A 24,374-nucleotide genomic window follows, 5' to 3' on the forward strand; every position below is an offset into this window, starting at 1 on the left:
AAACCCCATTAATAACGGAACTGCCCAGGTTCACTCAAACTATCAAATTGTTTACTTGTATTGTTAGGCAAGAAATGACATACTTTCCTTCGAGGAGCCTGACTCCTGTTAGCAGTATTCAAGAAAGAATCCCCATCACAATATTCAATGATATCCCTATTCTAGAAGGATTTTGAGGAAACATTTCACACCTGTACATTGTTACTGTTTTATTACTCTCTTGTTTGTTAGTGCATTATTTTCCAAAGACTCTTTAGGTGTCCCTATTGTTACCACTAATTTACAGTTCAGTTTTCAACAACTTGCTTTGGCTTGATAGATCATAATTTGGTTATCCTTGATTTTGAGGAGATGATCTTTTCCTGAAATATAAACACACAATGGTACAGATTCGGTTCTGATAATAAAACACAATATTATTAATAAATCAGAATAAAGATAAAATAAAATTTGCCAAACTATTTATATATGCAAGCAGTTCCAGGGTTGGGAACAGGTTCTATTTTGAAGTCTGTTTGCAAGTCTGTTTGCAAGTCTACACAAGTCGGAATACAATGCTAGGCAATATAAAGGAGCTTTTGTGAATACAGGAAATGTTCATATGTTGGGTCTATGAAATTACACCAGTGTACGAGATGGCATTCGTAGGTATAAGGTTTGTATATTGGATGTTCGCAAACTGGGAACCAGTACTCACACCAGAAATAAATCCGTTCTCCGTCATATCAATGAGGCTTAATTTAACTGCGGTTTCAATGAGAATCCAACAGTCTCTTTCTGGAAGTCTTCATATAACTGAACTTAGACTTTCTCAGCTTTAAATAACCTCTTCAGGGTTTAAAACAAATACCTTGTCTGGAATGTCAAAACTAAATTCCTTATTTTGAGATAACTGCTAACAGCTTTAAACTGTCTCCCTTTGGTCAGGACCAACTGTTTATACATCCAGCTGCAGCTGACATTAGAGTCATAGAGTCACAGAGTCATATAACATGGAAACAGACTCTTGAGTCCAACTTGTCCATGCTCACCATGTTCCCAAACTAAACTAGTCCCACTTGCCTGCATTTGGCCCATATCCCTCCAAACTTGGCCAGGTACATGAATAGGAAAAATGTCTTTTAAACATTATAATTATACTTGCATCCATCATTTTCACTTGCTGTTCATTCCACATACAAATCACTGTCAAAAAGTTGCCTCTCGTATCCTTTTTAAAACATTTTCTCCTCTAACTTTAGAAGTAGTTTCCCTATAACTTTTCCACCCCAGGGAAAAACCTCCTTGCTTTTCACCTTATCTACACCCCTCATGATTTTATAAACCTCCATAAGGTCATCCTGCAACCTCCTCTGCTCTGGCGAAAGAAAGTCCTAATCTATAAACTCAAATTCTCCACTTCTAGCAACATTCTGGTAAATCTTTTCTCAACCCTCTCCAATTTAATAATATCTTTCCAATAGCAGTGTGCCCAGAACTACATACAGTACTCTAGAAGAGGCCTCATCAATGTTATGTAATAACCTCAACGTGATGTCCCAACCCTTATACTCAAAGATCTGAACAATGAAGGCAAGTATGCTAAATGCCTTCTTAACCACCTTGTCTAGCTGAGCCACATATTTCACATAATTATGGACCTGAGCCCCGAAGTCTCTCTCTGTTCTACAACACCTCCCAGGGCCCTACCATTAACTGTACAGGTCCTGCCCTTGTTGGTTTTACCAAAATGCAATACCTTGCATTTATCCAAATTAAACTCTATCTACTATTCTTCAGCCCATTGCCTCAATTGATCAAGATCTCTTTGTAATCTTAGATAATCGTCTTCACTGATCATGATGTCACCAATTTTGGTGTCGTCCACAAACTTACTAACCATGCCTTCTATATTCTTATCTAAAATCGTTTATATAAATGACAAATAAAAGTGGACCCAGTATAAATCCCTGTGGAACACTCCTGGTTACAGGCCTTGAGTCCAAAACAACAACTCCCCACCAGCACCCTCTGTCTCCTACCGTCAAGCCAATTTTGTATCCAATTGACAAGCTCACCCTGAATCCCATATAATCTAACTTTACTAATTAGTCTACCATGTCAGACCTTGTCAAAGGCTTCACTAAAGTTCCTGTAAACAACATCTGATCGCTCTATCCTCATCAATCCTGAAAAAGCTCGATCAGGTTTGAGAGACACAAAAGAACAAAGAAGAACTGAAGAGAAGTACAGCACAGGAACAAGCCCTTTGGTCTTCCAAACTTATGCTGATAATCATGAACTAACTAAACTAAAAAACATACCTTCTGTTTCTATTCGGTCCGTATCCCTTTATTCCCTTCCTATTCATCCAGACGTCTCTTAATGTGCCTGCTTCCACCACCTCTTCTAGCAGTGCATTCCAGGCTGCTACCACTCTGTGAAAAACTAACCTTACACATCTTCCTTAAACATTCCCCCCCTCACTTTGAACCAGTGTCTCCTTGTAATTGAAGTTTCAGTCCTAGGAAAAAGCTCTGACTATCCACCCTATCTATGCCTCTCATAATCACCATCAGGTCTCCTCCCAGTCATTGTCTTTCCAGTGAAAACAATCCTAGGCTTTTTAACATTTCCTCAAAGCCGAGGCCCTCGAGATCAGGTAAAATTCTGATGAATCCTGAGAGAAGCTTCCAAGTCCTCTGGTAATGTGGTAACCAAACTGCACCCAATACTCCAAATGCAGCCTAACAAGGGTTTTATATAGCTGTAACATAGTTTGCCAACTCTTGCACTCCATGACTCAGCCAATGAAGGCAAGCATGCCATGTACTTTCTTAATCACCTTGGCCACCTATGTCTACAGTTTTAGGAACTGTAGAACTACACACCCAGATCTGTCTGTATGTTAAAGTTCCTGAAGTTTCTGCCATTTACAGTATAATTCACACCTAAATTTTATCCTCCAAAAATGTATCACCTTGCATTTGTTTGGATTGAGCTCCATCTGCCATTTCTGTTCTCAATCTCTATATCCTGTTGCATCTTTTCACAATCATCAGCACTATCAACAACTCCACCATGCTGATTATCGCTAATCCATCGTTTTGCCTTTCCAAACGCATGTAAACCTTATCTTTCAGAATTGCCTCCAACAACTTACCCACCACCTTCTGCAAAGCCTGCCAAACTGAAATGCAAAAACCACCTTTCCAGTTATGGGTGGTTCCCTGAAGCCCCAAAACAATCCAAGAATCTCCTATCTGAATATTTAATGTACTAAATTGCATTTTTTGTTCTCTCATAAACAACCTCAATGAAAACAAAACCTTAGACTTCCTGGAGAGTAATATCTCTAAAGCAATATTTTAAAATAAATCACTATGGCTACAGTAACATCTACAAATGAATAACTGAACCCTGCAGACACAGGCCAACACTCTCATGGCACTAGTTCAATTCCAAACACTAAAATAAGTGATATAAAATTATGTTAAAATCACATGCCCTACAACATACTTTATATCACTTTTGTTCTCTATACTATCATTTCTATTGACTGGAACAACTTTTCCTAAATCCTGTAACATAAGCTTTTTCTTAGTCACTTCATATTGTTTTATTTCTCTCTTTGTAAAAAATGAGGTCTGCAGATGCTGGAGATCACAGCTGCAAATGTGTTGCTGGTCAAAGCACAGCAGGTTAGGTGAGATGCTGCCTAACCTGCTGTGCTTTGACCAGCAACACATTTGCAGCTTATTTCTCTCTTTGAAATTCTTTTCACTGATTTCTCACCTTCCTTGCTAACTTCTCAAACTGGAGTTCAAGTGCAAGTCATTTCTCTTTCTCTTTGACGTCAAGTTTTTTTTATTTCTCCTCATATTTTAAGCTGCTTCCTTTGCAGCTGATTGCCAATCCAAGTCAAGCTTGGATCTACCTGGCTTAGTGGCTTTATCTTTCACATGGTGTCACCAACTCAATTATTCCTGCTATTTTAGCCTTGATTTTTAAATTTCATCTTCAACTTATCTACTAGTATAATTAATGTACTGTTGACTAATCATTGAGAATAAATCCACAAGATTCCACGATATTAAATAAACAAAAGTATTTTACCATTCCATATTAATCAAGTAAATGATCAACCATACCTACCTGATATTCTGACATCTTGAATTAACATGAAGCTAACATGAATTAACAGGCAAACAGTGGTTAAATACACAACAAACTACAAATTCCTTGGTGTGTACAATGAAAGCAGATATCAAACATTTCTCAGCGACCACTCAGATAAAAGTGGATCACAAAAAAACTCTCATTTAAGATCCAACCTCAAAAGCCAGTCCACAGACTGCCTCAACAACACCTTGCCTCTCAGCTGCTCAATGTTTTCTCCTGAGACAGTGTCCTACTGGATATACAGGACAGCAGTTCAGCATCTAATGACTGGCACAATTGCAGTTCTGTAGCTGCTCTGAGCAGGACCCCCCTCCCCACTTACAGACACTTCTTTGCCCTGATTGCCAGCTTTACAAACACCCAACTGCTGCTTACAGGTTTTTAGGTGCTCACTTCCTGTTGTCTGGCTGACAGCTCTCTTTTACCTTCAGAAGGGAACCCAAACTACAGGTGTCTGTTCATCATTGTGTCAATACTTCCCCAAGCCCGAGCAGCCCAATTATCACAAAGCCAGTGTCATCTCAGCTCCTGATCAACTTCTTTAAGCCCCAAATCCAAGGGCAGCTACCAAATGGCTCACAGAGCTTCACTGAGTCCCCTGCTCCTCAAACTAACATTAGTACTTCAGCTGTGTTGAACTGGCAACATTATTCTTCCTTTGTTCCATGCTAATGCCTTGACAATTGCGCATTAACACTTTAGCTGATCTGTATGACCTATTAAAACACCCTAAATAACTAACATCAGCTGTAACTCAAATGTTTGGGGTACCTGACATTTCCAGGATAAGTTGAGTTCTTTTCAGGTTTACAATTGGTGGCCTCAGACACATTTATAAATTTGCATGATACACAAAGAGCAATGATTTAATCAGATAGCTATTATCCTCTTGAGTATATTTTGCTGTCCTGTTGTATGGTGAACAAATGTCTCAGGCACTATTTAGATGATAAGACCAACCTGCATGGAGCTCCATAATTATTTATTGACCAGTGAATGGAGGCTTCCAAAGACGGTAGAGATTCTAAATCCAGTAGATTTCTCCACTGTCGTGCTGAAGTTCTGGATGATCAAAATGAAATTCTCAACAAAAATATTATTAAAAATGCTAGAAAAAGACTGACCTTGCAGAAACAAGAAACATAAATCTCTCATTAAATTACAAACTTCAGAGGGCCGCAGTGAGGAATCAAGAGTCTCCTTTTAAGTGCTGATGCCTCATCAATGCCAACTCATTCTTGTGAGTTCCAATTTAGATGGCAGGACTCACCCAGAGAAACACTGATGAGATTGTGAGAAACTGCATGTGTTGATCTTTACCTACAATAAGCTTGACTTATGGTAAAACAGCCTCTTATCAATGCAAACTTCTTCATCACAGCTCATAGAACAAAGAACAAAGAAAATTTATAGCCCAGGAACAGGCCCTTCAGTCCTCCAAGCCTGAGCCGATCCAAATCTACTGTCTAAACATATAGCCCAATTCCTAAGCATCTGTATCCCTCTGCTCCCCACCTACTCATGCATATGTCCAGACGTATCTTAAATGAATCTACCATGCCTGCCTCTACCACCATTGCTGCAAAGCATTCCAGATACCCACCACCCTCTGTGTAAAGTACTTGCCGTGAGTATCCCCCTTAAACTTTTCACCTCTCACTTTGAAAGCGTGACCTATTTTTACTGAATCTTTCACCCTGGGAAAAAGCTTATCTCTATCCACCCAGTCTATACCCTTCATGATTTTGTAAACCTCAATCAGGTCCCCCCCAATCTCCTTTTTTCTAATGAAAACAAACCTAACCTACTCAACGTCTCTCCATAGCTCGCACCTTCCATACCAGGCAACATCCTCGTAAACCTTCTCTGCACCCTCTCCAAAGTGTCCACATCCTTTTGGTAATGTGGCGACCAGAACTGTACACAATATTCTAAATGAGGTTGAATCAATGTCTTGTACAATTTTCATATGACCTGCCAGCTCTTAAACTCAATGCCCCATCCGCTGAAAGCAAGCATACCATATGCCTTCTTGACAACTCTATCCACCTGTGCAGGCACCTTCAGGGTATATTGGACCTGAACTCCCAGATCTCTCTGCTCATCAACTTTTCACAAGGTTCTTCTGTTCACTGTATAATTTGCTCTAGAATTAGACTTCCCAAAATGCATCACCTCACATTTGTCTGGATTGAACTCCATCTGCCACTTCTCTGCCCAACTTTCCAGTCTATCTATATTCCCCGGTATTCTTTAACAGTCCCCTATGCTTTCTGCTCCTCCACCAATCTTCGCGTTATCTGCAAACCTGCTGATCATACCAACAGTGCCCTCTTCCAGATAATTTATGTATATCACAAACAACAGTGGCCCCAGCACTGATCCCTGTGGAACACCACTGGTCACCTTTCTCCATTTTGAGAAACTTCCTTCAACTACTTCTCTCTGTCTCCTTTTGCCCAACCAGTTCTTTATCCACCTAGCTAGAACACCCTGCACACCATGTGACGTCACTTTCTCTATTAGTTTACCATGGGGAACCTTATCAAATGCCTTACTAAAGTCCATGTATATGACATCAACAGCCCTTCCTTCATCTATCAACTTGGTCACTTCCTCAAAGAACTCTATTAAGGTGGTAATGCACGATTTCTCCTGCACAAAACCATGTTGCCTATCACTGATGAGCCCATTCGTTTCTAAATATAAGTAGATCCTATCCCTCCTTGAACCCCTCCCCAGAAGTGTATTGACACAATCTGATGAACAGACACCTGTAGTTTGGGTTCCCTTCTGAACTTTCTGCCCCAGTGAAGGTCCATTCTATTACCACAAACAATGACAATTCAACAAGTGTTCAATTAAAAGAAAGCTATTGGAGAAAGAGCCTCTAGATGGCAGTCTTTTTCTCTGTATATTACAAGGATTTATAATTAAAGTGGCATGTCTTAATGTAATATTAAGAAACCATAAAAGGATCAATATAACTTCATTTTAGAGCAATGTGGTGATGTTAGATATGTCATTTTATAACAGTGTGTTTTAAAAAAAGAATTGCATTTATCTAAATCAATACATATATCAATGTGTCCAGGTAAAAGATTTTCTTCCTGAATTAGTTGTGAACATGATTTTCAGGTTCTGTGCTAAGTCAATGGAAAAGATACAGCCTGTAGTTTATTTCTCCATAATTGATGCTATACTCTAGTTTTTATAGTGTTATTAACAGGTCACTTTTAAAAGATATGGAATTATAGGCAAATGGGCTACGTCAGAGATCACAATCTAGACTGATGTAGACAGATTAAGTGGACAAAAATCTGGCAGATCAATATAATGTGAGGAAAGATGGAGTTATCCAATTTGAAAGAAACGTTTTTAAAAAGGTATTGAAATGTAGAATGGATGACAGTAGAGACGCAGAGTAATTGAGATATTCTGGTGGATGTGTCATAAAATGTTAATATGTAGGTACAACAAGTGATTAAGTAGGCTAATGGAATGCTACCCTTTATTAGGAGAGGAATTGAGCACGAAAGCAATGATGTCATGCTTCACGGAATTGATGAGACCACATCACAAACATTATGAGTAGTTTTGGTATCCTTAATTAAGAAACGGTGCAAATGCATTGAGGCAGTTCAGAGGAGGTGCATTAGACTAGTATTGCTGATGCTTAGTTACTGAGTTATCAATGAAAAAGTAAATCTGAATAAGAAGTACTGAGATGACAGGGGAATAAAAATAACATTAACATTTACCATATCTATTAATGGCTTAGTTTATGGGATAGAAAGTCTCATGTCCAAATTTACACGTGAGAAGTATAAATAAATGCATACAATTTTAAAGAGGTATTGATAGATTAAATGAATTGGCAAAGTAGATTTCAATGAAGGCAAATGTGAGATCATTTTCATTGAATCTAAAAAGAAAAGTGTAGATTACTTTTTCTTAAAATTATAAAAAGCTAGTAACAGTAGCAGTCCAGATATTTGAATATTCGCTCCACATGATATCAAAAGACAATTGAACACATCAGATGTTTAAAAAAGGCTATGACTGTATTCCTACAATTGCACTAAATATCAATGCTCCACAACTAACTTCCCTGAGCCTCGATGTTCCAGTGTAACTACAACACTGCCATCTACCTGACCATGTAGAATATTGCTCAGGTACATCCTATTCACCAAAAGCAGGACAAATCAAATGAAGCCATTTACAAGTCCATCAATTTGCTGTCAACCGGGAGCAACGCGATGGAAGGTGTTGTCAACTGTACTATAAAGTGATCATGGGAAAAACAGCTGAACTGCAGAATGTTTCTGTCCTTGACCTTAAGGCAGAATTTGACCAAATGTGACATCAAGGCAACGTAGCAAAATTTAAATCATTGGGAATCAGAGAAAAATCTCCACTTGTTGTAGACTTAGATAACATATTGGAGGGTGGTTGTTGTTGTTAGAGGCAAATCATCTCAATTAAAGGAAATCTCATCAGAAGTTCCTAGGTTTCTTGATCCAACCATCTTAATTTTTTTCAACAATGACCATTGCTCTATCATAAGGTCAGAAGGGGGGGAATATTCCCTGATGATAGCACCATGTCCAACACTAGTTGTGACCCCTCAAATATGAAGCAGTCCATGTCCATATGCAACAAGATCTGGACAATAACCTGGCTAAGGTTGATTATGGACAAAGTTCAGGAAGTCTACATTGAGAAATTCACCTTCCCAGACCTGTTCACCATCTACAAGGCACAAGTCATAGTGTGATGATACTCATCATTCACCTTGATGCATGCAACTCCAACAAAACTAAAATAAGTTTGGCACTATTCAGGACAAAATAGGCCACATGATTGATTCCCTATCCAGTAACTTAAAGTGTATAGTGAGAATGCTAAGAGCCAAAAGTCATAACTGCCTCAACTTACAAAGTTTCCTTCAACAACAACTTCCAAACCTGTGGCCTCTACCATCTAGAAGGAAAGGAAGAATGGCATGTGGGATCACCAATTTCTCCTCCACACCAACACCATCCTGAATTGGTCCTACGTTGCTATTCATTCAAGGGACCTCAACCTGAAACTTTAACCCTGATTTCTCTCCACAGATGCTTCCAGGACTGCTGAGCTTTTCCAGCAATTTCTGATTTTGTTTCTGATTTACAGCATTCATGGTTCTTTCAGTTATTATTCATTCATTGTTGTTTCTAGCAATATCAATTGCTGAGTGAGTGGTTTAAACTTTTGACTTATTTCACATGCCTTTTAGCTGTTCATTCTAATAATGAGGAAGTTGTAATTGGATAATGAAATGAGCCCAGTTGCCTCATTTTCTGCAGCTTGATTCAGAGGTTTAGAACTGACAGGTGTGGTTTGCCTCCTTTCATTCAGTAGGCTTGGTTTCGGTCACTTTATTGACAACCTGACTTCCATCAGGCTGTTCAATTGAATAGGATATTTCCTTCAATTTTTGCTTGGCTTGCCTGGGAATTTCCCTGGTCCCTGTTTAGTCCAGTGGACTTTAGGTAAACCATTTCAACATTCATGGATGTATCATCACCTGTAAAGTTTTCTATAGCATTTTCAACTGGTCGACAATTTTGCAGCTTCCATCCAAATCGATTCAGCTGCTCAACCTCCCTGAGCAGTTCTAGTGTTTTGAGAGATAATAGCCTACAGCCCAAGAGAACATTCCTTAGCAAGTTTTTTTTTGTTTCAATTTGATGTGATCCTTAACTTCTCTGGTTAACCTTGGATTGCTTATACCTTTCCTAGAATCTTTCTTCTCTGGGTTATATCTTTGTTGGGAGCCACAAAGCATTTTCCAAAATGTCTGCCATTGTTCCTTAATTTCCTTTACATCTAAACTCTTTTCCCAGAGCACTCCAAACATCTCAGACCTCATTCATTCACATTGTCCTGAATATTACATGCATTCAAATAAAGTGCCATTAAATTTGGTTTTCTGCCATGTTTTCTACCTTTGACCCGACTTACTGCTGTTTTTCTTATGTATCCTCTGTCCCTTCTTCTCTCACCCTGGCTCTCATTATCCAATTAGCTGCCTGTAATACTGTCATATCCTCTTACCTTTCCCCTCTCCCAAACCACCCCCCACTTCCCTTCTAATTAGATTAAAACACCCTCTACAGTTGTAGCTATTCAATTTGCAGGATATTGGCCCCTGCACAGTTCAATTGAAGTCCATCCCACCAGAACAGCTCCCTTCTAACCAATACTGATGGGGTACACCATTCCTCCATATCAATTTCTGAAGCATGTACTTAACTCCTTGACTTTACTTACCCTTTGCCAATCTGCTGATGTCTGAGGTAGTAATCTAGAGATTAATCAAGTCCACTAATGTCCTTCAGGGAAGGAAATCTGCCATCCTCACCTGGTCTGGCCTACATGTGACTCCCAACCCAAACAATGTGGTTGACTCTCGACTGCCTCTGAAATGGCCTTGCAAGTCATTCAGTTGCACCAATTGCTACAAAGTCTCAAAGGAATGCAACCAGACAGATCACCAAGGCACTGGAAAAGACAATGGCTGAAGCAGCCTGTCAACTCTGCAGAGTCCTCCTTACTAACATCTGAGAGCTCGTGCCAAAACTGGTAGAGCTGTCTCACAGACTAGTCAAGCAACATTGTGACATAGTCATCCTGAGACAGCACCTTCCAACCCCATGACCACTTCCATCTAGAAGGATAAGGACAGCAGATAAATGGGAACATCACCACCTTCATGTTCCCCTCCAAACCACTCACCACCCTGACTTGGAAACATATCTCCATTCATTCACTATCGCTGGGTCAAGATCCTGGAATTCTATCCCTAATAATATTGTGAGTCAACGCACAGCAGGTGAACAGCTCACTACCACCTTCTCAAGGCAACTCGGGATGGGTAATAAACGATGGCTAGTCAGCAACACCCACATCCCACACATAAATATGAAGTTATTAACTTAGAGGTTCTGATTTTAAATTTAGCTCCAAACTGTTCAAAATCTTCCTGCAGAACTTCATTTCTCATCCTGCCAACGTCATTGGTACCAAAATTAAACAAAGAACTGTGGACATTGGAGATCTGAAACACACAAAAACAGAATATGTCCTGCAGATGCCACCAGAGCTGTTGAGTTTCTCCAGCAATTTCTGTTTTTATGTGTTCTGTTGGTACCAAAGGCAACTACTGGATCCCTGCCCTTCCCTTCCAAGTTCGTCCCCAGCCCTGAGGAGTTATCCTTAACCCTGCTCTGGGCAGGCAACATAGCCATGAGGATTCACTTTCATGGCTATTGGGAACAGTATCTATTCCTTTAATTATGACGTCCCCAACCAAAACATTCCTATTTTCTTCCCCTGCTTGAATGGCAGCATCTACTAAGATGCCATGTTCAGTTTGCTAATAATCCTCCCTGCAATCCCTACTTTCATCTACACTACTTCCTAGAACTTCATAACTGTTGAAGAATTTATAGGTCAGAACATTGAGTATAGGAGTTTGGACGTCATGTTGTGACGGTATAGGACATTGGTGAGGCCACTTTTAGAATACTGCATACAATTCTGGTTGCCCTTCTATAGGAAAGATATCATTCAACTTGAGAGGGTGCAGAAGAGATTTATTAGGATATGGAGGGGCTGAATAGGCTGGGGTTTTTTAAACATGTGCATCAGAAGCTGAGGGGTGACCTTATAGAGGTTTATAAAATCATGAGGGACATGGATAGAGTGAATAGACAAGGTCTTTTTTACAGGATGGGGAAGTCCAAAACAAGGCGAATAGGTTTAAAGTGAGAGGGGAAAGATTTAAAAGTGAGCTGAGGGGCAACTTTTTCACATAGAATGTGGTGTGTGTGTGTGTGTGTGTGTGTGTGTGTGTGTGTGTGTGTGTGTGTGTGTGTGTGTGTGTATATATGGAATGAGCTGCCAGAGAAAGTGGTGGAGGCTGGTACAATTACAACATTTAAAAGGCATCTGGGTGGGTATATGAACAAGAAGCGTTTAGAGGAATTGGAGCCAAGTGCTGGAAAATGGGACTAGATCAGATTGGGATGTCTGGTCAGCATGAATGAGTTGGACTGAAGGGTCTGTTTCCCTGCTATAGGACTCTATGACGATATGACTAATTACAGGGCCAAAGCTTCCTGAATTGTAACCCCTGGGTCCTCAAATCTGTCCCTGATCACAAACCAATTTACATTGTCTAGTCTGAGGGGTGTGATCATCCTCTGGAGCAAAGTGTACGGGTAGCTCTTCCCTTCCCCAGCGTGGCACAATGTCTGAACCTCGCATCCAACGTTTCAAGCTGTAACCACTTACGACAGATGTGCTCACTCTGGATCAATTGGTTGTCCAGCAACATCCACATGTTAGAGCAACAACACATCAGCATGCTGCCATCTCCATCATATTCAGGTTAATTTATATGTTAATTACTCTAGATTCCCTGCAATGATAATTCATTTGTATAAGCAAAAATGATCACCAGTATCAATCGAAGTCTGATGAACATACAAAGGAGAAGAATATATCATCTTCAAGCCTACCCTGCCTTTCAATAAGAACATGGCTTATCTGATTTTAGCTTCAACTGTATATTCCTAATAATCCTTCACTCCTTTGGTAATCAAGGATCAATTGGTCTCTGCCTTAAAAATATTTAAAGATCCTACATCCACAGGCTTTGCAGGAAGGAAATTCCAAAGGCTCACACCTCAAAGATTTTGTTTCTTCATCTCTATCTTAAACAGGTTACCCCATATTTTTAAACAATGCCCCTAGTTCTTGATTCTTACACAAGAGGGAATATCCTTTCAACATCCAACCCATCAAAATAAAAGGATTCTGGGTAATCCAAGACAGAGGATGGGAAAAATTTCTGGCTGTAACAGCTGCTCCGTTTTTGAGGTATTTTAGGTGTTGGAGGTGATTTCCTCAGATTCCAGCAGCAGCAATTACTGTTTGATATGCTGTTGCATTGTTTTGGAATTTCAGAGGAAAAAAAAGTTAAAACAACAGCACTTTTAAAAGGGAGAGGAACAGACAAATGAAGCACATGGTGAGGTCAGTGCAGGAGAGAGAGAGTGAGACAGAAAGCGAGAGAGAGAAAGAAACCCCCATTGCTAACTGACAGAGGTAGCAGTTATTGCGTTTGCTGTTGAATTCAGGTATCGCTGGACATCAGAGTGCATGTGGGAAAATTAAAAAACAGTGAAATTCACAACTGATCTTGGAGAAACGTGTCTGGGAGCAGTCACAGCACAGAAACAGATAAGTGGATGTTTTAAGCGTGGCCTTAAAATAAGTCTGCAATAGTGAGTAGAGTGGATTCTTTTCTGATTATGTGTTTTATTGAGCTATGTCTCTTGATTAAGCTTAAAATATAAGCCAAAAGTATTAATTTAACCTGGAGCAGTGCTTTGTAGAGGAATAAGAGAGTGCTAATTTCTGTGTCTGTAGATTGAAAGAAGCAAAAATGGTCCTTAGTAAAGTGATATGCTGTTCTTGTCGGATATGGGAGATTAAGGAGAGTTTAACTGTACTGAGGATTATATCTGCAATAAATGTCGTTGGTTGCAAATCTGATCAGATTAAATGGAATGGTTGGAGAGCAGTTAGAGGCAATGAAGAATTTACAAGACCAAGGGGGTATGATGGATGACAGTTATAGGAAGGGGGGAAAGTCTCAGATTCAGTCACGTAGATGGGTTAACTCCAGGAAAGATAAGAGAGGTAGAGCAGCTAGTGCAGATGTTGTCTGTGGCTATACTCATTTCAAACATGCATGCTGTTTTGAAAAATGTAGAGGGTGATGGATTCTCAGGGAAACGTAGCAGGAATAGCCAAGTTTCTGGTATTGAGACTGGCTCTAATGTAATGAGAGGTACGTTGGGTTCCAAGCGATCGATTGTGTTAGGGGATTCTCTAGTCTGAGGTGCAGAGAGACGTTTCTGTGGCCAGCAGCGAAAAATCAGAATGGTGTGTTGTTTCTCTGGTGCCAGGATCAAGGATGTCTCAGAGAGGGTGCAGAATGTTCTCACGGGAGAGAGGGGCCAGCAAGAGGTCATTGTCCATATTGGAACCAACAATACAGGAAGGGAAAAGGTTGAGATTGTGAAGGGAGATTACAGAGAGTTAGGCAGGAATTTAAAAAGGACATCCTCGAGAGTAGTAATATCTGGATTACTCCTGGTACTATGAGCTAGAGAGGGCAGGAATAGGAGGATAGAGCAAATGAATGCATGACTGAGGAGCTGGTGTAAGGGAGAAGGATTCACATTTTTGGATCATTGGAAGCTGTTTTGGGATAGACATGACTTGTACAAAAAGGACGGATTGCACCAAAATTGGAAGGAGACTAATATACTGGCAGGGAGATTTGCTCGAGCTGCTCGGGGGGATTTAAACCAATAAGGTTGATGGGGTGGGGCTCAGGAAGATATTGAGGAAATATTTCAGTCTGTGACTGGTGCAATTGAGAACAAAGGTGAGTCAAATAGTCTGGGCAGGCAAGGACAAAGTAGAGAACAAGATAGGACTGATAAATTAAACTGCGTTTATTTAAATGCTAGAGGCCAAACAGGGAATGCGGATGAACTCAGGGCATGGTTAGGAATATGGGACTGGGCTGTCATAGCAATTACAGAAACATGGCTCAGGGATGGACAGGACTGGCAGCTTAATGTTCCAGGATATAAATGCTACAGGAAGGATAGAAAGGGACGCAAGAGAGGAGGGGGAGAGGTAATTTTGATAAAGGATAGCATTACAGCTGTACTGAGGGAGAACATTCCCAGAAACACATCCAGGGAAGTCATTTGGGTGGAACAGAGAAATAAGAAAGGCATGATCATCTTATTGGGAATGTATTATAGACCCTCTAATGATCAGCGGAAAATAGAGAAACAAATTTGTGAGGAGATCTCAGTTCTCTATAAAAATAATAGGGTGGTTATGGTAGGGGATTTTAACTTTCCAAATATAGACTGGGACTGTCATAGTGTTAAGGGTTTAGACAGAGAGGAATTCGTTAAGTGTGTACAAGAAAATTTTCTGATTCAGTATGTGGATGTACATACTGGAGAAAGTGCAAAACTTGACTTATTCTTGGAAAATAAGGCAGGGCAGGTGACTGAGTTGTCAGTCGAGGAGCACTTTGGGTCCAGCGACCATAATCTATCAGTTTAGAATAGTGATGGAGAAGGGCAGACCAGATCTAAAAGTTGAAGTTCTAAATTTGGAGGAAGGCCAATTTTGATGGTATTCTGCAAGAATGTTCAAAAGCTGATTGGGGGCAGATGTTTGCAGGTAAAGGAACAGCTGGAAAATGGGAAGCCTTCAGAAATAAGATAACGAGAGTCCAGAGAAAATATATTCCTGTTAGGGTGAAAAGAAAGGCTGGTAGGTGTAGGGAATGCTGGATGACTAAAGAAATTGAGGTTTTGGTTAAGAAAAAGAAGGAAGCATATCTCAGGTATAGATAGGATTGATCGAGTGAATCCTTAGAAGAGTATAAAGGCAGTAGGAGTATAATTAAGAAAGAAATCAGGAGGGCAAAAAGGGGACATAAGATAGCTTTGGCAAAAAGAGTTAAGACGAATTCAAAGGTTTTTACAAATACATTAAGGGCAAAAGGGTAACTAGGGAGAAAATAGGGCCTTTCAAAGATCAGCAAGGCGACCTTTGTGTGGAATCGCAGGAGATGGGGAGAGAGTAAATGAGTATTTTGCATCAGTATTAACTGTGGAAAGGGACATGGAAGATATAGAATGTAGGGAAATAGATGGTGACAACTTGAAAAATGTCCATAATATGAGGAGGAAGTGCTGGATGTTTTGAAATGCATAAAAGCAGATAAATCCTAATCAGGTGTACCCTAGAACTCTGTGGGAGCCTAGGGAAGTGATTGCTGGGCCTCTAACTGCCACTCTAACTATTCCATGTGATCTGATAGGATTCGCAACCAAACACATTTAGTGCAGACATAATCACCCCAGTAACATACAAATTCTCCCTAATCTCCCACATCCAACAGGAAGAACTTATCACTCTACTGAAGGCCATCTTTGCGCCTTAACAATTACAGGAAATTGCACAGTCTAACTGCTCTAAAAAACACTGCTCCAGGCTATCACAGTACCTATGTTTTATATTTTTAAATTTTAATCAAGAAATAGATTTCAATAAAACATATAACAAAAAAGAAACCCACTCTACTCACATGGTAGAGGCCTTGGAGGTAGAATTTTCCTAGCTCTCTTCTGCATCACTCATATGCAGTCCAGGTTTCACTGTGGACAGGCAAGTGGTGACATTTCCACAGTTTTTAGAAAGCTGAGTTGGTCCAGTCAATAAAAGTGTTAGATTTCCTTGTCAATGCTGACCATTTGAGAGAGCTGGCTGCCGAGATTTGGGAAGTGCTCAACATATTCCTACTTCAAAGTATATAGGAGATGGAAAATTGGACAGACCATCTCTAGATTGATGTAGGAGTTCTGTTTCAATACAACACAATGATATGCAAATACTCTTGCACACACTTCTCAAAAAATCAAAAAGGGGTTTGCAAATCAGATCCAGAGTGGGCACTGATCATATATATTATCCATATATATACGGTGGTCAGTTTGAGCATGGAGGCAACTGAGGCATCTGGATAGTACTTAATACTCACACTAGAGGGCAGCAGATCTTTGAGGAGCTAAATAGCTACTGTCAAATAATACGATAAATAGAGTAGATAGAAAATATTGCTGTAGCTTGGGGAGTTTTGGTTAAGGGAGCATTGTCTATAACTTATAGCAGTGTTTCCGTGACTATTTTCCAATATGACTCAAGTTTATCAGTTGAAAATTGGCATAACTTCAGCAAAAAAATCAATAAAAATAAAACAGCGAGAAACCAGCATTGTAGCATTCAGTATAACTTATTACAATTAAAATGTTTTTGGATATATGGGGTATATAAGACATTACGTATGCAGCACATAAATGATACTTCCTCCAGCATTTGGTCATTGGTACACAGACCACCATGGTCCATGCATGGCAGAACCAACCCAAACCAGAAGTAAATACTGATTGGCATGTGCAGAACCTGGTGGGAACCTGAACAGCTTTGAGGGAACACCACATATAAAAAGAAAATCTATGGGCTGAATCTTACCATTGCTTTGGCGCCAAGTTGTTTTGGAGGGTTATTTGCCACTAGGCCTGCACATTTACTCGCCATATCTTCTCAAATGCATTAATTATTTTCTACACGCCTGCTGCATCACTCACATCCAATTCCATCCACATCTTACCAAGGTGCATACCCAGAACACCCTCACCACTCATCCACCATATCCACAAACATCTACTAACATCCCTAGTGGCCCAACACTTCAGTACACTTGAATGAGCTGTGCCAGTCCAGAACTGCCCTGCATGGTTCCTGACATGGAAGACGGGGAAAATTGGCTCCAGACTATGTGGACATAGTTGTGGAGATCCTGCTGAATAGGGTGATGAGAAATGGAACTTTCTCTTTACTCAGGACCATTGGTGGAGGCCATATTACCAGGTACTTCCAGCCTAGTCTGAGGGTGCTACCTGTATTAAAGCAGTCTCAGCTGTGCATAGGAAGAAGATCATTCTCCTTCTCCATTTCTCCTGCATAAATGCCACCATCTTCTTTCTGATACATCACATTCAGTCTTGCTGCTATCTCTCACCAATGTTTGTGCTGTACCGCCTGCAACACCTTCCCTCACCCGCTGTCACAAACCCTGACCCACGATACCGCTAACCCCACATAGCCTCTGTGTTAACTAGTCACTTATAGGGACACCATCCATCTGCACCATAACGAACAGCAGTGCCACTCAGTTTCATTGCCCTTAATGCCTGCCTCTCTTTTTCTCATTTCATGCTGAAAACAGGCCCCCCCCAAAGGGTGGAAACAGTCAAGGTGGATGGTGTGCTGCATATTATTCAGCTATTGATGCGTTATGAGGACAGCTGAGTCATGAGCCAATTGGCACAGGGTCAAGAGATTAAAGAGGTAAACGAGAAGACAAGAGAATGTGGTTGAGAAACATATCAGCCATGATCGAATAATGGAGTGACTTGATGGGCCAAACGGACTAATTCTGCTCCTGCATTTTATGTCTTATGGAATCTTACCCTGCATTGCTGTGTATTGTTGAAAGTGATGGTTCTTAGAGTCATAGAGTCATCAAGATGTACAGCATGGGAACAGACCCTTCGGTCCAACTTGTCCATGCCGACCAGATTTCCCAAACCAATCTAGTCCCACCTACCAGCGCCCAGCCCATGTCCCTCCAAACTCTTCCTATTCACATACCCATGCAGATGCTTTTTAAATGTTGCAATTGTACTAGACTTCACCACTTCCTCTGGCAGCTCATTCCATACACATACCATCCTGTGTGTGAAAAAATTGCTCCTTAGGTTCCTTTTATATGTTTCCCCTCTCACCCTAAACCTATGCTCCCTAGTTCTGGACTCACCCACCCCAGGAAAAAGACTTTGTCTATTTATCCTATCCATGCCCCTCATGATTTTATAAACCTAAATGAGGTCATCCCTCAGCCTCTGACTTTCCAGAGAAAACAATCCTAACCTATTCACCTCTCCCTATAGCTCAAATCCTCCAACCCTGGCAACGTCCTTGTAAATCTTTTCTGAACTCCTTCAAGTTTCACAACATCTTTCTGATAGGATGGAGACCAGAACTGCACGCAATATTATATCAGTGCCCTTACCAATGTCCTGTACAGCCACAACATGACCTCCCAACTCCTGTACTCAATACTCTGACCAATAAAGGAAAGCAAACCAAATGTCTTCTTCACTATCCTATCTATCTGCGACTCCACTTTCAAGGAGCTATGAACCTGCACTCCAAGGTCTCTTTGTTCAGCAACACTCCCCAGGACCTTACCATTAAGTGTACAAGTCCTGCTAAGATTTGCTTTCCCAAAATGCAGCACCTCGCATTTATCTGAATTAAACTCCATCTGCCACTTCTCAGTCCATTGGCTCATCTGATCAAGATCCCGTTGTACTCTGAGGTAACCTTCTTCGCTGTCCACTGCACCTCCAATTTTGGTATCATCTACAAACTTACTAAGTATACCTCTTCTGCTCACATCCAAACAATTATATAAATGATGAAAAGTAGTGGAAAGAACACTGATTCTTGTGGCACTCCATTGGTCACAGGCCTCCAGTCTGAAAAACAACCCTCCACCACCACACTTTGTCTTCTACCTTTGAGCCAGTTCTGTATCCAAATGGCTAGTTCCTGTACTCTGTGAGATCTAACCTTGCTAACCAGTCTGCCATGGGGAACCTTGTCGAATGCCTAACTGAAGTCCATATAGATCACGTGTACTGCTATGCCCTTATCAATCCTCTTTGTTCCTTCTTCAAAAAACTCAATCAAGTTTATGAGACATGATTTCCTACTCACAAAGCCATGTTGACCATCCCTAGCCGGTTCTTGCCTTTCCAAATCTTGTACCTCAGGATGCCCTCCAACACCTTGCCCACCACCAAGGTCAGGCTCACTGGTCTATAGTTCCCTGGCTTGTCCTTACCACCTTTCTTAAACAATGGCACCACGTTAGCCAACCTCCAGTCTTCCAGCGCTTCACCTGTGACTATCAATGATACAAATATCTCAGCAAGAGGCCCAGCAATCACTTCTCTAGCTTCCCACAGAGTTCTCGGGTACACCTGATCAACTCCTGGGGATTTATCCACTTTAATGTGTTTCAAGATATCCAGCACTTCCTCCTCTGTAATATGGACATTTTTCAAGGTTTCACCATCTATTTCCCTACATTCTATATTTTCCATATCCTTTTCCACAGTAAATACTGATGCAAATATTCATTTACTATCTCCCCCATTTCCTGTGGCTCCATAAAAAGGCAGCCTTGCTGATCTTTGAAGGGCCCGATTTACTCCCTAGTTACCCTTTTATCCTTAATGTACTTGTAAAAATTCTTTGGATTCTCCTTAACTCTATTTGCCAAAACTATATCATGTCCCCGCTTTGCCTTCCTGATTTCCCTCTTAAGTATACTCCTACTTCCTTTGTACTCTTCTAAGGATTCACTCGATCTATCCTGTCTGTAAGTGACACATGCTTCCTTCTTTTTCTTCACCAAACCCTCAATTTCTTTAGCCATCCAGCATTCCCTATACTTACCAGCCTTTCCTTTCACCCTGACAGGAATATACTGTTTCTGGACTCTTGCTATCTCATTTCTGAAGGCTTCCCATTTTCCAGCCATCCCTTTACCTGTGAACATCTGTCCCAATCAGCTTTTGAAGGTTTTTGCCTAATACCATCAAAATTGACCTTTTTCCAATTTAGAACTTTAACTTTTAGATCTGGTCAATCCTTTTCCATCAGCATTTTAAAACTAAAATATTAAAAATAGAATTATGGTCGTTGCTTCCCCACTGACACTTCATTCACCTGCCCTGTCTTATTTCCCAAGAGTAGGTCATTCTCCTGCTCAATATCCTCATCACTGTCCCTGGAAGAGAGCTGACACTCTCCTACCTCTTCAGAGTTCATTATATCTCCTCTTTTCCTGCTGTAGTTCTGTGGATCATAGCATGTTGGGATTATATAAGATATTCTGTCTGAAGTGTACTGCAAGGTCCTCCTGCAACTGACTCAGTGATTGGAACTTTATCTTTAGTAGACCTTATTATCTGCTCAACTATGGCCCTGATGGAAGAATGGGCTGCATTATGCTCAGCCTCAGTCAGGGGGTTGCATAATGGAGTCTTCAATAGTGGGTTCAGCAGGTAGATTTTGTCTCCTGTTAACCATCCTTGAAAAACATCTGGCCTTTAACAGTTTAGAAAATCCTCTATACAAGGGGACATAGAGAAATCCAACAAGAAGGGACATGGGATGCGTCTGGTATAGGGATCTTATTCTGATGCGTGCAGCACATGCTATAACATGCAAGTTTAGTAGGAGATTGTAAAAGCTGTATGCATTGATACTTTGTCATCCCACCCACCACAATACTCAAAAAGACAACATTTCGTATAAGAGCATATTCGTGAATACTTGACAATCTGAGGTGAAAGGAAATTAGTTTCGTGTCCTTGTGCAGCCTATGAGGTATTTGGAAATGGTGGCACATTTAAAGACATTTGCAATTACTTTGCAGTGATGACAATCTTCAATCTGCAAAGGCTAATGGCATGGTCAAGATTGATTGGAACCAGGATTTGGCACACACTGGGCACTCCATGCAGATCACATGCAGGACTCTGTGATAACTTCAACCTCTGCTATGAAAATCTCAGATTGATGCAAATTCCCTTTGAAGGACCTTACATCATTCCTTACATCACAGTTGAGCCTGTGAACTCAAGCAGCAAAGGTGCACTTACTCCACTCACTCTGGGTGTGCTTACATCCATTTTCCATTTCTGTGTGTATTTGTGATTCACATGAGTGTGGAAGATACACAAGTTGCACTTGGCAGGGTGCGCTGCAGGTTCAGCCTGGGAATCAAGCTCTCTCCACCTTTCCCAACTTCCATGATCCTTTCTTCCTTGTTGAGCCCATCAAAATTGATCTCCTACAGTATTTGTACTTCTCTCCCTCCTCCCATTGAAGTGGGGCTGATGGTAACTGTTAATATCCTCCCACCCTGCAGAAACCCATATCCCCTCATGTACTGCCATCTCACCCTTCTTGTATGTTGTTTTCCCTCTTCACAATGACTGCCTCTTCTGCTGTCTCCAGCTGCAGAATCATTTCCCCAACTTCTGAGCACAGCATGTGCTCCTGATAATCCTACTGAACTTTCATTGAGCTGACTCCCAGTATTGACTATGGCTCATCCAATTGACCTGCAGGACTGACTGTGGCCCATATCTTAGACGGGAGTGATATCCACCACATGACTGACCACAGCAAGCAGCAGAATGACCAAGTCCAACTCCACGAACTGCCCTTGACTTTGTGTCCTGAAACCCCAACCTAAATAGTGCCTTCTTTGTCCTGCCTAAGGACTAATCCCCGTAGACTTTGAGACATAACCATTTTATTGAGGTACATTCATTGTGTTTGCCACTTATACTGGTGGCTTATGGTCTGAGACAGAATGTGGTGCCTGTTCCTGACCTTGTAAAGTGTCCTGACAGAACATTGAATGATAGGTGCTGATAGTTGATGATGTGCTCCAAAGTTCAGCATTAAGGTGCAGAACTATTTTGTAGGTTGATCGGAAATGTGCCTTGTGGAAGCCTGGTATGTGCCTGTTCCAAAGTTCTTGGATGAGGCGCGAGCATTCACTGTCCATGGAATGTGCCTTGAGATCTTAATGTCTGGTGTCCAAGGTATAGATTAGAAGCAAGCACCAGGCTAGATCCAGAGAGTCATAGAGTTATATAGCATGGAAACAGACCCTTCGGTCCAACTCGTCCATGTCACCCAGATATCCTAAATTAATCTAGCTCAATTGTCAGCATTTGGCCCATACCAACTCTAAAACCTAAATAAAAGAGCTGTAGATGCTGTAAATCAGAAACAAAACAGAAATTACTCAAAATGTTCAGCTGATCTGGCAGCATCTGTGAAGAGAAATCAGAGTTAACATTTCAGGCCTTTTGTTCTGAGGGTCACCAGATTCAAAATGTTAACTCTGATATATCTGCACAGATGCTGCCAGACCTGCTGAACTTTTCCAGCAATTTCTGTTTTGTCCCCTCTAAACCCTTCCCATCCAGATGCGTTTTAAATGTTGTCATTATACCAGCTTCCATCACTTCTTCTGGTAGCTCATTCAGTGCATGCACCACCCTCTGCATGAAAATGTTGCCCTTTAGGTCCTTTTCAAATCTTTCACCTCTCACCTTAAATCTACACCATCTAGTTCTGTACTCCTCTACCCTGCGGAGAATACCTTGGCTATTCACCCAATCCACGTTCCTCATGATTTTATGAACCTATATAAGGTCACCACTCAGCCTCTGACCCTCCAGGGAAAATAGCCCCAAGCCTATTCATCCTCTCCTTATAGCTCAAGCCTTCCAACTCTGACAACAACTGCTCTGATCTTTATGTTGGGAAACATCACCATCTTGTTTCTCTCCAACAGGTAAAACTGCAAATCAAGATTAGGCAATAATAGCATGCTAATCCATGCAACTGAATGCAAAGAGTTTTTTTTGATGGTGTTACAACACCCTTCAGCTTAACTTAAATCACCAACACAGAACAAATTTATCCTATGCAGTAATCTGTGAAAATTTGAGATGCCAAGAACTATTTAAAGTAAAAATTAACAACTTTATTTCCTAAAGTATAACAGAGAATAATTAACTAATAACTCTTTACAATTCCTCCTCTAACCCATCTTTTATCTCCCCTTCTATAACACTAGTCTTATAACTCCCCCACACTCCCCACCACCCCTATTAAGATTAACAAAACATAACTTCTTATCTCAAACCCAGGTAGCTTTTGGTTCTTCTCTGTATTCCTGTCTTCTTAACTTCTTCTTGGGATTCTGCTTTACAGATTACTAATAAATAAAGGTACCTTTAAGAAAGCTATTTTTCAGGTAGCCTTTTCATGCTGGTGGCTTGGTAGTTCTCCTCCCAACTGTTCAATTTTCCCTGGTCTTATTCCCCCCAAGCATCGGATTGTGTCATTGGCTTTTAAGATTGTCAATATATTCAATTCAAACTTGATTGGAGGTTGATATTTTGGGATATAATTTAAACTGATTGGTCAAAGTCAAATTTGTTTTTGTCTCCAGACAACCAGCTAATCGAGTTTTTTGACCAAATGTTACATCATATATTTTTTCAGAACACTTGATGCTGTCAGGTAGTTCTACTAGCTAATAACTCTCTTAAAGATACAGTACACCCACATTTGATAACAGAAGGTCACTAGTGAGTTTCACACCTCCCCATTCAATACTCAGTCTCAGAATTGGGCTTTTCACTCACAATATTGAGAATCTCATTACAGCTGATCTCACCATATTTTCCCAACTAATTCCTCAATGCCCATGTTGTTTGGGGGCCTGGGAAGCTTCTGAGCAAGTTATTCTACTTGGCTGCTACCTTGCACAATTGGGGTGATATTCTTGAAATTCTGTTCTACTCGAGGGCCCCCATGCCCTCCCCAGA

Source organism: Hemiscyllium ocellatum, chromosome 36 (assembly GCF_020745735.1).
Source record: "Hemiscyllium ocellatum isolate sHemOce1 chromosome 36, sHemOce1.pat.X.cur, whole genome shotgun sequence".
Taxonomy (NCBI): domain Eukaryota; kingdom Metazoa; phylum Chordata; class Chondrichthyes; order Orectolobiformes; family Hemiscylliidae; genus Hemiscyllium; species Hemiscyllium ocellatum.